Genomic DNA, 16,584 nt, shown 5'->3' on the forward strand with positions numbered 1-16,584 from the left:
GACAAGCTGCCCTACACGGAGGCCTTCATGTGCAGAGCCGGCTACCCATGCCCGCGCTTTGCAGAAAGAGATCAGACAGAACATAGCTTGAGAGAGAAGATTAATGGGTATGCTCCGGCCACAGGACAGCATCAGGTGTTCTGTCTGAGATCTTCTGCGGCATATCGGCCATGTGGTTGGCCATGGCTAGCCGATAACATCACTGCATTTACTGCGCCGCTGCTGACCCAGCCTTGTTTTTTTACTTATAACTTGTGATCACAGTTTACTGTGCCGTATCGGGGCACACTCTCTGGAAGCCCGAAAAATTTCCTACAAGCTGATGTTAAAATTCGAATCATATTTAAACGAAAAGTCATCTCATAGTGGTCGCCTTAAGGCTGCGAGTTCACCTGCAGTGGTCAAGAAAACCGCATTGAAAACCACACATCAAGCCTTTCACTCCAGTACTGTACTGTACTCCTGTCCTGTACTTCACTAGTACTCCTGTACTTTGCTGCAGTGCTGCAGAACAGCAGGAGTATCTATGAAAATGTTGTTTACTGGAATGGTTATAAATATATTCCTTTATCATCAGTTTTTCTCTTGAATTTCGTTTGAGCAACTATAAATTATCACGACCTCAAAGTGTCTATCATGTTGTCAGAGGCACATGACTGCGCCTGGTGCATACGGCCCACCATGGACGTACTTGCACTCATGCTTGTCATATCGCCTCTCTCGCTGTACGTACGTGTGCTGCTGCACTGCACTCACATCCGCTGAAGCGGATATACGCGGCGCACACACTGAGCATACTTGCTCTTTCGTCCCTCTCTCGCAGTATGACTCAGCGTTCATACGCTCGCGTTGGATCGAGTCCAGTCTGCGCATCATCACACAGCTGATGGCACACACCACGTGCTTGCCGCCAGGGGCTTTTGACGCCTTGGCAAACGCTCAAGAGCTTTTTAGCATTCACTTGCTTGCTTAGCCATCAGTGCTTTGTTTTGCTTTCCCTGCTATTACGCAGCATTGTTCCCTTTATTTGTACAATAAAGCACACTCGTGATCTCCTCGCGCTTGCCTGTTACATGGTAAGCAGGATCGTTTGGTTTTCTTTCGACGGACCCTTTGAGGAGACGGTGAAGGCTCAATTCACGGAGAAATTGTGAGGAACCTGAAAGTCACTGTTAGATCGATTGCTGAAGCAATCTCTACCTTGACTTTGATCAGAACGGTCGCATCGTCTTACAGCTGAGGAAAACGAGGATCACTGAAGTGATTCTTGCCCAGCTGGTGAGCACAGTTTTTCTTGGTCTCTTCCACATTGAAGAGCGCATTCCCAACAGCACGGACTTTTCTCAACTGACGGATCAGACTCGAACGAGAGTCTGCAGCGCGATAGGATTACTCCAATAATACGGGGACCTTCGCTTTGAACAGCGACCCGCAACTTTACTCGCGGATTTCAGCTCGGAAACGACGAATTTCCGACCTCGGACGGAGGAAATCGACCGGAACCGACACCGACACCGACACTGGTAAAGTCACGGTTATATATCGATTTTAGCCGAAACTAGGTCGGCTTTTCAATTTCTAACGGTAGAAAACGATTTCTATCCGTAAAATTTAACTTTTTAACGGTGAAAAAGTAATTTCTGATAACGCGACATGTACCTGACCCATTACCGCCAATAGAGGAGCATACTCCGACCACAGTGCACTTCGCGAGTAGCCCACCGAAACTCCAGGACGATGTAATCCTGGACGAAACGGATAAATCCTACCAGTGTACCATCTGCAAGGACAACATTGACGGGGTTGTACGGGCCATAAAGGCCCATCACGACTTAACTTGGTCGGACGACAGACCGTGGTCGCCGTCACCGCCGCAACAGGAACGGAAGGTAGACCGTTTTCGGAAGCCCCAACAGACGCGCATCCAATGGTTGAGCGACATAGGCTCACAACCAGCCGACCTTGAGAACCAGGACGGAGCAAGTCGACCTACCCAACCGACGGAGCAAGTCGACCAAGCTGAAACGACCACACAGGTCGAAGTCGATAATACACCACAAGTCGGACAGGAGGACGGAACAACCGTCGAAAACGAAGATTTTCAGTCGGACGACTCGGACATACAGAGTACGAGCGACTCGGCGGATACCGACTCCGATAACCGACCTTCGGAAGAATCCGAAGAGGAAGACGACGAAGAATTCGACCTGTCAGTCCGACACTGTAGGACGGATAAACCGAGCATAAACGACTCGGACGACTCGTCATCGGAAGACGAAGAACTGACTTACGATGTCCGACTAACCACAGCACTGCGGACTATAGTTCACACAGAATTTATAGTCGAGCAACCGGAACAAACCGAACAACCGAAGCCGGTCGACTCCGAACAGCAGGAGGAACTCGACCAACTTAAGGCTTTGTGGGAGTTCGGAGGAGGTAAATCAGAGGAAGACGATTTCCGACCTCCAACCATAGTCGTCCAGCAGTTGTCAACGGAACAACCGACCTTGGCTAACCTGACCGACCAACAGAAGTCGGAGCACTGCAACTCATGGAAGGCACGAGTCGCCAAAATAACGACGATCGAGGAGTTGGACCTAGACAACAAATGCCCAGAAGTCCACCACTTAAAGCTGGATTCCCACATAGAGACGAAAGCGTTAGACCGACAAGTTGTCTTCAACAGCGAACGAGTCTCTCTCCCACCATGGTCAACATGTTCGATCAAGGTACGGACGGCCAAACCAATGGATCCGAGAAGACCAATTTACTTCTCTACCCTACAACGGGTAGTCCGACCTATTCGGCCAATCGAAGCCAAGATCGACATTCGACCGACAAACGACACGGCCTGGATAAACATTCAGAACACGACTCACCAAACGAAGGTGCTGAAGAAAGGTGTTCGACTCGGACATATGCAGTATGCCGACGTTTATGAACCAGAAATCAACAACGAATTTGTCGAATGGGAACTCCCACACAGAGTGGCGAAGACTTGGCCCCCGACTCGGGAAGTGAAGCCAAAACCCCAGTTCGAAGTTTTCGAGGCAACAGGAGTCCGAGCCCAACGGAAGGTCAAACTCATTCCTCGAGCCGTAACCATGGTAGAAGTCGTCCTGGACGTACCGGTATCCAAGGACCAAAAACTGATGTACCTCGGTGAATCCGACCCCAAACGGGACGGAATCGAATTCATGGACGGCGTAACCAAACATGACGGGAAACGATTCACCATCATGGTGGCAAATCATACTCATCGGGAAGTTACCTTACGTAAAGGTGCACCGATGGGTCGAGCCGAAGCATTCACTATGATGACGGACGACCAGAAAGTCGAAGAGGCACGAGTCAACACGGCTGAAGTCGAGCAAGAAGACGCGGAATCCCAAGAGGAGCGACGAAGAATCATCGACTCCATGAACTTCGGTAAAAATCTAACCGATGAACAACTAGCCAAACTGAAGGCAGTGGCATGGGATTACCGGACCGTATTTCCGATTTCGAAGAAACCTTATGGAGACGAAAAAGAGGTAACACATACCATTGATGTCCAAGGGGCGCAGCCGATTAAGATGAACCCCACCAGGACAAGCTGGAAGGGACGTGAATTCATCCAGAAACACGTGCAAGAGATGCTCGACCAAGGAGTCATCGAACCGTCATCGGCTGCATGGAGCTTCCCCGTCGTCTTAGCCGCAAAACGGAACGGAGACGGCACAGTAGGAACACGCTTCTGCATCAACTATATCAAGTTGAATGCCGTCACGAAGAAGAACAACTACCCATTACCGAATCCGGACGAGCTACTGGACCGATGTGCCGGAATGGAATACTACGGCAAGGTAGACTGTCAGTCCGGCTTTTGGCAAATTCCTATAGACGAACAATCCAAGGACTACACGACCTTCGTAACACCCGAAGGCTTGGGGCGATTTAACCGTATGCCGTTTGGAGTCTGCAACGGACCAGCAACCTTCCAAATGCATATGGATAAAATCACAGCATCAGCTCGGAAGAAGGGTGTGTTCGCCTACATTGACGACATTATCTTCTTCGGCAAAACGTTCGAAGACTTCCTTGAGGCTTTCCGAGCAACTCTCGAATGCCTCCGCGGTGCTGGATTCACGGTCAAACCCTCCAAATGTGAGATCGGAACGGACAGACTGCTGTTCCTCGGACACGTTCTCAGTAAAAACGGAGTCCAGACCGACGACGAGAAAGTGGCCTGTATTGCAGAACAAAGCTGCCCGAGAACTGAACGGCAACTTAGGTCGTTCCTCGGCCTGGCCAACTATTACCGGAAATTTATCCGAGGATATGCTCAGAAAACTTCGAAAATGTACGAGCTCCTCCGGAAGGACAAAAATATCAAGCTCGACTGGACGGAAGCCCACACGGCTGAGTTCAATGATATCAAGAAGGCGCTAACAGAAGCACCCGTACTGGCAAAGTTCGACCCGACTAAGAAGACAGTCATCGAATGTGACGCAAGCGGAGCCGGACTTGGCGCGGTGATCTCACAAGACGATCACCCAATCGCCTATGCCAGTCGAGTCCTACGCGGACCGGAACTCAATTATGGAGTTACCGAATGGGAATGTTTGGCCGTGGTATGGGCCGTGCAGAAATTCAAGCACTTCATCGACCACGGACCATTCACCGTAGAAACGGATCACCGAGCACTGCAGAATCTGCTCCGATGCGAGTCGAACCGACCTGGCATCAACCCTCGACTAACGAGATGGGCACTGGCTTTACAAGGACGGGACATAACCATCGAGTATAAGCCGGGAGTTTTCTGCGACAATGCGGACGCCCTGTCGAGATGGTCACTCGAACGCAGTGACGACAAAGATCCACACGAAGAGTTGGACCAAGTCCCCAACTTCGAGGACTTCAAAGACGAAATCAAGGTCTGCACAATACGGACTCTCAGACGTCTGAAGGCAAATGCCTCGAAAAAAAGGAAGAAGGATCTAAAGGAACCACCGAAAATCCCCCTTCCACCGGTTCTCCCCGGATGCAATGTCATAACCGACTGGGACGACTTGAGCACGGCAGAAGTCCGAGTCATTAACATCCCAGCACCGGAGACACCGGAACCGACAGTTCGAACCGTCAACACGGCGGAAGACGAGGAGTTGGAAGTCGAAAAGACACTCCCACCTCCACCCGAACCGAACGTGGAACTTCGGAAAGCGCAGTTGCGAGACCCACAACTACGCAAAATTATCGACGAACTGGAACACCCAGAGAACCTCGACCATAAGTCGCAACATCTGGAACATTACCAGATGGCGCAAGGAATCTTGTACAGACTGAAGACCATCAACACAAAGTTGGAACGGTGCTTCGTCGTACCACTCTTCATGCGCAACCAAATCATCCGATCGCTCCACGACGGAAAAACCGGAAACCATTTCGGACGGGAAAAGACGATCGAAGCGCTGAAGTTGCGTTACTATTGGCCAAGAATGAACAGTGACGCCATCTCCTATGTCGAGAAATGCCGACAGTGCATTATGACGAACAAACAACGACGCCCACCACCCGGTAAACTCCAAAAGATGGAAGTCGGTGAAGCCTGGTATCGCATCTACGCGGACTTCAAAGGTCCTCTTCCTCGGACGGAGACGAAGGGATACCAGTACATCGCAGTGGTAACCGACCAGCTGACGAAGTTCACCACAGCCCGGGCGACAAAGACGAACACCGCGAGAGAATTCGAAAGGTTCTTCGTCAAGGACGTCTTACTGAAATACGGAAAGCCGACCTTCATTCACTCGGACAGAGGGACACACTTCACAGCGAAGACGTTCGCTAAGGTCGCACGGATCTTTGGCATCCAACATACGCTTGGAACTGCCCATCATCCGGAAGGACAAGGACAAGTCGAACGGCAAATGCAAACGACTTGGGACGGAATAAGGAAGTTCTGTGACGTAAAGGACGGACATCGATGGCACAGAGCCTTGGATTATGTCGTCTGCGGAATGAACCGAGCCGTCCATGCCGCGACTAAGTTCTCACCGTTCTACATGTTGTATGGTCGAGAGATGACCATGCCACAGGACACAGTGGCCGAAACGAATACACCGGAAACCTTTACGGACAAGGAACAGTATATCCGACGGATTAAGGAACGACTTCAACGCTCGCACGAGATTGCTCGCATCAACATTGATGAAGCATTCGAACGAAATGCAGAGCACTACAACAAGAAGAAGTCGAATCCGACCTTCAAACCAAGGGATAAGGTAACGGTGGAATTCCCGACCAAGGACCCAGCTCGGAAGGAACGTTATGACGGAGTTTGGACGGTCATCAACTACGTTGGCCCAAACAACTTGCTCCTCCGATGCGAAGACGGACGTGAAGACACGGTAGCCGTCGACCGAGTTAAACATTGCCGAGTCGAGGCAAGTCGACCAGCAACTCGGTCAACTGGCCCGGTAGCCGACCCGACAGAAGGGAAAGCTACTCGGAAGCCGAAGAAGAAACCGGACGAAACCGTCGGAAAGCCTTCGAATCCGACTAACGAAGCGGATAAAACTGAACCGAAGATAAAGAACAAGCGAGGTCGACCTCGGAAGAAACCACCGACCGACTTCGAGACACCTGCATTGACAGAACTGCAGAAGCAAGATGTGATAGCAGCTGACCCAGCACCGACCTCGGAGGAAGTCGACGAGCACAAAGCTCAGCCGACCACCGAGCAGCCGAAGAAGTCGGATGATAAGTCGGAAACGCCGGTCCAGCCAGCCAACCAACCAACAGAGAAACCGAAGTCGGCAACAAAGCCAGCTCGGAAGAGAACGGTGAAGAAAACCGATCCGTCGGCACCGACCACAGAGGTCGCTGTAACCGACTCGGCAGTCCAACCGACCAAGCCAAAGCGCAAGTACACGAAGCGGAAGGTCGACTTACCTAACACATCGGCGCCGACCACGGAAGCCGTAGCAGCCGACCAGGCAGTCGAACCGACTAAGCCGAAACGGAAGTACGGAACAGCTAAGAAACCGAAGCTGACGGCACAACAGATGCTGGAAGAAACAGAAGTCGCTGAAGACGAAGCCCACAAGGAAATCCTCGAACGAATTACCGAAGGACGGGCAGACTCGGAGAAACCAGTCAAAACAGCAAAACCCAAGACACCTAAAACAGCAGTCACAACAGAACAGACTCAGTCATAGGGCCATAGGTGTAAAACTTAGAATAAGTTTTAGGTAGCTTAACAGTAGCTAGGTATAGATGGACCTTTGGTGTCGAAATGGAATCTCTTCAGTTGACCGGAACATCTTCAGTTGAATGTACGGGAGTTGGTAGAATTCTAACGCGCCGTATTTCCTTTCCTTGACAGCAAGCAACAATGTCAGGCCGTCACCGACACGACCCACCTTCCAGCGGATCCAACAGCGGACGTAGTGGCAGCGGGTCGAACCGATCGCAGCCCTACCCGACTCATCGCTCAACATCGCGATCGGATAATTCGCGGTCGGCCACGCAGACGCCTTTACCGCAGGTAGATAATCCTAGCGCTAACTTAACAGCTAATGTGTTAGCAGGTCTTACGGTCGGGCCCCAACGCGGAGCGATACCGCCGCAGGTTTTGCCGCCGAACACAGCAGTCGATAACACAGGCTGCTTTTGGAATCTCGGCACTGGAACGAGTCAAACGACTCCGGTAACGGCAGCAGACCCACATGGTCAAGTGCCACCGTATCAGTGGTCGGCACCGACAACAATAGTCGGACCGACCAGCTCGGCATCAACAATGATGACCGGAGCAGCTTACCCGACACCGACAATGGTGCCAGGGATGGCGAACACGCCTGCAACGATTTACATGGTGCCCACAATGGCGCCAGGAATGGCTAACACGGCTGGTCCGATCTACACGACGCCCACATTGGCGCCGAGTAGCTTCCCATACAGCCCACCAGCGATGCGATTCGCATCAATCCGGCCAACGTCGGGAATGCCACCCCCACAAATTGCGACGATCAGTATGATCAACCCAAATGGCACAATTTCGCCACCAAGGCCAATATTGCTCACGCCACCGACTTCGCCGACTCATCTTCGACCACCCGGACAACAAAGTTCCTGGATGGATCCGAACGCGACGACTCACTTAATGAATCGGCTGAACCAGCACAGAAGTCAGGTCGGAGGACAGAGCCAACAAGTGCCTGTCTGGACGACGGCCACACAGGTCGTAACGTCGATGCCTCCACCTTTCGTGGTCGTCCAAGAAATCAACACCAACGGAAGGACGGACGAAGAACTGCGCCAACAAGCAAAGCTGGCTCGTGCTCACATAGACACGATTAACCAAGCACTGACGCAGACTTCACAGATGGACCCAAGTCACGCCGACTACCGAGCGGCGTTACTAGGTCAACTTTCTCTAAACGAAGCACGCTTGAATGACGCCAACAAGACGCTCTACGAGAGGGAACAACAGTCTCTCCGAATTTGTCAACAAGCGGTAGCTCGACATGTGGCTCAACGATTGGGAGATCCCGACCCCGGCCCTCCGCAGATAACCACACAGGCCATCGTACCGACGTCTCAGCCAACTCCGTCGACTTTGGTAGGCCAACAAGTGCCTGGCCGAACACCGTCGCTGGAGATCGGAAAACTCCGCGTCCAGAAGGAGGACGCGATGAAGGAGGCAGTGAAGCTCAGAATGAGTTACACAAGGCTCCCAAACAACGAGAATACGAACTAGGAAGAATAGGCCGGGAGGAACAACAACGTACCGATCAGGCCGCTCATTTGAAGAAGATACGAGCTGAGAACAAACTTGCGCTCATCCGGAATCTCGGCACCGACCACACAGGCGGTGATTGACGAAGAAATCCGACTAGCTCGGTTGGACGCCTTAGCGCAGAAACGCAAGGAATACGTTCATGAGACAAACACGACGATGGAACGTCTGGCCACTCTTGATCCAACGAAGGAACATTACCACCAAGCCGTCCAGGGCAATCTCGAACTGATCGACCACTGGACGAAGAAATATCTGGAGAAGGAGAATGAAATCCGAGCACTCCAGCCGACAACGACTCAACCAGTAGTCGTCCCAACAAGTGGACCGCAACAACGGATAGCGGTGAATGTGGGCTCGGATGCGCCACCAATCATGGTCCCGGCCTTCCAGCCGAACCCGATACAGCAAGTCCCACAAGGACTACCTGTATTGCCGCTCCCAACACTGCAGGAGCTACGGGCATTCTTACGAATGGCTGGAATAGTCGTGGAACGAATGGGCGCGGTCATGGAAGATACACAGGCCGGAACTCCTGAATGGCAAGCCCTTGAACACAACGGGAAAGTCATTCGTGACTACATGGCAGGACTTCAGTCATACTTGACTACCGGACTGCCAGCAACGACGGCAGAACTGACCGTCATCCGAACAAGGATGCAGAATGCACAAAACCGAATCAACCGGCATCATCACCTGACCCAAAACTTGGAAGCCGCGGAACGGAGGTCGTCAGCCGTACCAATGCCTCAAATAACGGACGTACGGGCCGCCATCCAGGTCGGAAATCGAATCCTCGACGGCATAAGGATGACGCAAGGCGGAGACTTACCAGCTATCGCCAACAGAGCTCAGATAGTTAACGACCTCCACCGAAGCTTGCGCATCGCCCGCCAATTACTCGAACTACGTGACGGGATAACGACAGATGACCAAGCCGTCCGACTGAACATGCATTACCGAAGGATTCAACAGATACTCCAGAGCCAGACGGGTGGAACCGAACAACAGGTCCCCCAGCTCAGGTACCATGCAATGGCACTTCAGATTGGTCAGGATGACCAGACGACAGAAGTCTGGAAAACCATCCTCGACGGCAAAGAAGCCCTCCAAGCCGTCTATGGACGAATAGCCAATGGGATTCAGAGTCTCACTGATGTAGATCCCGTTCGGAAAATTAACGATCTCATAGCTCATATAGGGCTAACTGAAGATCTTACTCGGTATGGTTTGCCCACCACAAAGGTGGACAAACACCGACTCCGAACAGCCATGGATCAGGTGAAGATGGCTGTCTTAATGGAAAAATCTCCGACCTCACAAACGGATAACGTCCAACCGACGACGTTACAACCGGGAGCCATTAGGACTTCACCGATATCATCGCCTCCACCGCCGACCACACAGGTCGACAGCGGAGCACACCCGCCGAATACACAAGTGTTCGACCCGGCACGACTTCGGACGCTCGAAACACTGAAACAAAAGCGGGACGAGGTGATTAATCAGTCGAACGCGATCAAGGAACGGATGCAGAGTCTCCCAACGAGCGGAGCCGACCATCCTCAAGACTTCCAAGTCTTGCTGAACCAGTACAAACAAGCGTACAATCGCCATAAGGAACTCGACAAAATAATCCATGTCGAGCAACAGATGATTCAGCTGACCGCAACACCACGGTCTCCACAGACAATGCAGGCACTAGCGACGCCAGCCACGAACGGTGAGAAGACAATCACCGACGCCAGGAGAGCCCTACGAGAGGCAAAGCAAATCCTGGAGAAGATACGCGAACGCTCGCAACAAGGTCTGGAACGCTATGCCTTACAGAAGATCGAAGACTTCACAGCTTACATAGAGCTCGTCGAAAGTCTAATCCAAAGCGGGACGCCACAGACGATGGCACATCAAAGGTTACTAGAGCCAGGGGTTGCGCTACTATCAAAGCTCAACGAGGAGCATCGAAGCCTTTTACCCGCATCATCGACGACGACCACACAGGTCGTAACGTCGAATACCTCACCCGACAGGACGATCCTCTACGCCAAAGGCGCCATCAAAGCGGCGGAGCGCACACTGAAACGAATCAGGCGACGCGCGGCGAAGGGAATCGAACCGAATGCACAGAAAATAGTATCCGAGTTCGACACTCACATACAATTAGTGAGAAACCTGATACAAACAGGTACAGTCGAACCAGAAGCCCATTTTCAACTCACGATGGATGCCATCAACCGGCTGCAGGACTACAGCCGAAAGCAGAACCGACTACCCGACTCCGACACGGAGACTTCGGATGCATTACCGTCGACCTCATCGGCGGCGGAGATGCACTCGGCAATGCGGAAAAGCCGCAGGGAAAAGATGGCTTCCATAATCGGCGATGGATGGAATCTACTAGATCACCTCCAGAGATCCTTCGTCAACGAGACACCAACCGACGCCGAAACGCTCCAGGCAGCAAGGCAGAAGATGAATGACTTAACGGCCTACCTGAAAAGAGCTGATCATCTAATTATGAAAGATGAACCAACCGAGGTCGACGAACGACAACTCAGAGCGGTAGTCGAACGGATCACAGAGATCCTCGACGCGGAACCGGCATACACTAAACGGATTCCATCGCCATCGTCACCTCGCCGAGCAGCACCGACTACGACAGCGGTGATGACTCTAGTCGGCACCACACCGATGGAAGACTTAACGGCCAACATGGACATAATCTGTCAAGCCGGACAAGACTTGGCTGATATTTACTATCACCGACTCAGTGGAACTCTAACGGAACAGGAGCAAACTGACCTTGAACGGATCAACCGAGCATTACGACTCGAGTTGGATTGGGCCGATACTTTAGGCTCATGGGAAATTCCACCGCCAGGTCCGAACCGAGACCGGCTAATCGAAGCGCTTAAGTCGGTGATCGACCATGTCAAGCGGTACTTGGCAAACCCAAACAAACCGGGAACGCCAGCACAAGGTCGAGAGAGAACACCTTCTCCAGTCCCATCAGTCGGACTTGACGTTGAACTTCCATTCACCGAAGTAGTTGAACGGAAAGAAGTCAACATCGGCGAGGTCGAAGATCAGTACCGGGAAGCGGTTGAAGTTATGGAGAAGCTCGGAAAACAACTCCGCGAGCTCGACCCCAACAACGCTATGGAGAAACAGATGCGTGATGCCTTGGATCAGCAGTACAACATCTGCTCAAGGCGGGTCGAAGACTTGTGGAAAATCCTCGAGGCTAACCCACAAAGGGTTCAGCCGACCTCCACTCAACCGCATCCGACTGCTTCGCAAAAACCACCCGAGCCCACATTGGCAGACCAGAGGAAAATACTCGACCACAAGCTGGCTCGTGCACAAAAGATTGCCGCCGACTTACAACGGCAAGTCGACAGCATGGACGGAACAGATCCGACCATCCGTAACATACGGACAGCAATCGGAGATCAACTAAGATTTCCCAGATGCACGTCCAAGACATTGAAGCAGAGATTGATATGCTCCGACGTGATTGCATGGCGGAAAGAATACGCCGAGAAAAGCGTGGCCCGCAACAGTCGACTACTACCAGCCAGCCGACTTCGACAACAGCTCGGATTCAACTCCAGCCGACCTCAACAGCGAGTTTGGCCCAACCGAAGCCGTTGGAAATGGCCGACCGGCCCATGTCTCCGGCTACGGAAGCTCGGATCATGGAAGCCATACCGGACACTGACGGGTTGCCGAGTACGGTCGCGCCACATATAGTCAAGCTATTGGCTAGAGTAGCAGAACTCATCATAGAGATGAGGGCCCGCAGAAACTTCTGCGTCGACAATAGCCAAGAAGCTAACGACTTGGATCGAGACATCCTGGCATGGGGAAACAACGCTCGGTTTATACGACGACTTTGTCACCCGGACGCCCCACAAACGACCAGGACTCGGCAACACCTTATCCGAACTACCTCATGGTTGGAAACAAGGGTGAATGAGTATGAGGAAGAGAAGGAACGAGACAAAGAACAGGAGTCAACCAACCTGGCAACAAATGCCATGGCCGAAGGTCGGTCGTCTCGGATCACAAAGATCCAGACGGCTCGGAAACCGACTTTCGACTCCGTCCGACTTCCACCTCCAGCCCCACCAGCCAAACCCGACCTCGAGTGGATAAAAGCAGTCAACACACAGTTACTGCGAGCGGACGCTGTTATTGTCGAACTTCGAAAAATGATGGACGAAACCGACCAACGGAGTCCACAGTATTGTCAGATCGACATCAACCTCGGACACTTGGAGAACAACACCAAGGAAGCCCGATTCATTCTCCGACCAACCACAGTGTGGTCGGAAAAGAACCAAGAACGGCTGCAAACACTGACAGCCATGATTCAGTCCTTTGTAGACGACTTCTACAAGCGGAAGGAAGCGGAAGAGCAACGTAAGCTGAAGAGGCCGCCCTCCGCCAAAAAGCCAAAGGTACAACCTGTCAAACCGACACAGGTAGTTCCACCGGTGAGTCACCAAGACGAGCCGATGGACGAAGTACCAGTACCACCACTCGAAGGCGACGATGAACCGATGGATACGTCGGAGGAAGTCGGAACAACAGAAGTAATCCGACCTAAGCCCCTGGAACGACCTACAACGTTACCCGGGCTCTCACAAAGAGAACCACAGAGTGAACGAACACCTGATGGTCGACTCATCCTCCAACCAGGCGGATCGAATTCACCGAAGTTGGCACGGAAGCCGAAAACGACGGGCAACGTCGAGGAGCACGGACCACGTAGGCGGCTCTTCCCGTCGAAGTCGCCATCACCAGTCAGGACCAAGGAACAACTCTTGGAAATCCTGAAGGCGGCCCCGTCTTCCCTACCACCGGCCGAGGAGAAACCGAGCCCAGCACGGAAAGTGAGGGGAGCAAAAGCCTTGTTTACTCCGGCTGTCCACAAGAAGTAAGTCGGCCAAGCTAAAACGCTGGACCTTCAACGGATACTCTACGAAGCACAACTTCAAGGAGGTATCCGAGATCGGACCATGACGGAAGACCAACAGACTCAAATGGCCCAGAAGATCCACGCTACAATTCAGGATAGAGATAAAGTCCTAAGACGGTTGGTAACTTTGCGATGCGGAAAGCAGGAGCTACGACAACTCCCGCTGGACACCAACATGATCCAGACGATTCAACGTCTCCGCAATCCGAGCATCAACCCGGGTGCCTATACACTGGAAATCCAACCTCGGCCCGGAGAAGAGGTGACCGAGAAGATTCCGATAACAATGTCGCATAGCAGTGAAGAAGAGGAGAATGCGGACAACATTGACTCCGATGACTCCATTCACCAAAAGGCAGAGGCACCTACGAAGGGATCCACACCGAGACGAGGCAGATCGCCGGTAAAACAGATATCACCGACCCGAATGGCATCCAGCCGACCAAACTGCCAAGTCAACCACCGATTGAGAAACCGCTTAGGTTCTCACCTCGGAATACTCCGACGAAACCGAAGAAAACCGAGGAAGAGATGGACACAACATCCCCCTCGGAAGCGCAAGTTGGAATTACGGTTGAAACGTCACCATAAAGGGACGAACCGACCTCCGTTCAATCCGGTCCACGCCTAACAATAGACGAGTCTCGAACGAACGAGTCGACGACCGAGTCGGGTAACATACCAACCAAACGGAGTACGGCTAAGGAGAAACCACCTCAGGACTCGTCGCGGGAATTTCACGACGACCTAGCCCTACAACATGTAAAGGACTTAACGAGGTCGGAACAGGATGCCTGCATCGACATGGCATACCCAGAGGATAGGGAGCTCTGGCACTCGTTGAGAATCCGACGTGCCAGTATAGTCGGAAACACCACGGAAGCTCGGCGTGACCACGACCGACTCACCGAGAAGATGGCCGACGTTATGAAACGAATGGGAGAACATTATCGAGCGGAAAGGAGCCGACCAAAAGCCCTACAAGCGGCTGCACCGACTCCACGCAAAGCCACCGCCCCGGAACCCAAGTCGACCAAGAAGACGGTACAACCACCCGTCGTCAAAATGAAAGTCCCCCCTTCGACCAGACAACCTTCTGTCCAAATCGACGACGATCCGGATACACGGGTCATCAACTCGGCTAACTCCGCGAAATCCCACAAGGATAAACGGAAGGCCAAGAAGGAAGCAGCAAAACAGTCTGCCAGGCCGCAACCGACGGAAGTCCAGAAGAAACCAGTCAAGTCGGAAGCCAAGGAGCCGGCCAAACCGAAGTCGGACTCCACGGTTAAGACGCCCAAGCCTAACCCGGCTAAACGACACAAGTCGTCCGACGACTTGGATATTTTGGATGCCGGCCCACAAAGGACCGAACAGAAGGAGAAGGCCCAAGAGCCGCACGACAAGGAGGCGGTCGAACGGAAATTCAAAGAAGTCATGGAACGAGCAGGTACAAAGCCGGCTAAGACTTCAGGAGGTCGACTACGGAATCCACCAAAACCGCCGACTCCGCCCGAACAACCCCAGCCTTCAACATCCAAACAACAGTCGGACGACGAGCCCGATAAAACCTCGGACATTGAGGAAAAGGATTCAATCTCCGACCATGGGGAGGGCGATCCCTACGAAGGATATAAAGGCGACCTGAGGGAAATGTTCGACCACGGAGCGGACACGGATGAATCACAGTGGCCAGCCCCGGACGATGTACGCGAACGCCTTCCGGACGAACAGCCAGACGATCCGGTCGATACGCTAATTCGCAAAGTTCGAGTACACGTCGAGGTCGTCCGCAGCATTCGGAACGCCAAGGAAAACGCTAAGGACATTTACCAGTCCTTAGTACAGGACTTGTCGAACAACATACAGGTCGAAGGCGAAACTGGAAAGTGGTTAACGCATCAATTCATGATGCAGATTGTTGCCTGGACCCTCGATTATGGATTAGCGGTCGCCGTTCACCGACAATGGGGACGGATGGCTGAACTCATCCAACCGGACCTCATTAAGTCACTTAAAAGCGCAGCGGCAAGAAATGCGGACGACACACCGACTAGAATTGCACGGTGCATCGGATACATTCGGAACCCTCGTGGATCGAACCTGGTCCAAATTGCCCGTGTATAAAACGTTATGTACATGGACAAGAAGGGCAACATTGATGATATCATCAGCCATATCGAGGGCCGAATAGAAGAACTGGTCGCCGCACATACCCTCCAAACGACTAACGCAGAACGCGACGTGCCAGTTCGGTATACTGTGCCGAATTTCATACCGGAACAACATCGGCGTGAATTCAACCTCCGGATGTCCTATGTCAACACAGACAAGCCTCCGGCGGGCACGGAACCGACCGAAGAATATAGCGATTCCAACGAACAACCGTCGGAAGACGCAGCCACCTTGCTGCATATAGCTCGTACGGCTGCACAATCGTCACAAAGACGAGTTCAAGCCTTAACCCGACCTCGAGCACCCCATGAACCGACAACATATGTCGGCACGGCATCAGCTCCGGCGGGACGAGCAAGTACAGCCAAACCAACTCGGAGTGCGAAGGGACGGTTCTTACCGAAAGACGTACAGTCGCTTCCACCACCTTCGCCGATGGAGATTTCGCCGGAACCAGAAGACTTGACCCAACAGAAGGGAAAGTCCAAGTCGACCAAGACGAAGTCGACTAAACCGGCTAAGAAAAAGGAACCGAAGTCATCCGAGCTGATCTCGTCATCCGAGGAAGAAACCGAAGATGAGGATGACGATGACGACGAGGATTTCCAAACACCTGGAAATATCTCACCCAGGGATGACGACGATG

This window comes from Paramacrobiotus metropolitanus, unplaced genomic scaffold (assembly GCF_019649055.1).
Source record: "Paramacrobiotus metropolitanus isolate TYO unplaced genomic scaffold, Prichtersi_v1.0 Parri_scaffold0000015, whole genome shotgun sequence".
NCBI classification, from domain to species: Eukaryota; Metazoa; Tardigrada; class Eutardigrada; order Parachela; family Macrobiotidae; genus Paramacrobiotus; species Paramacrobiotus metropolitanus.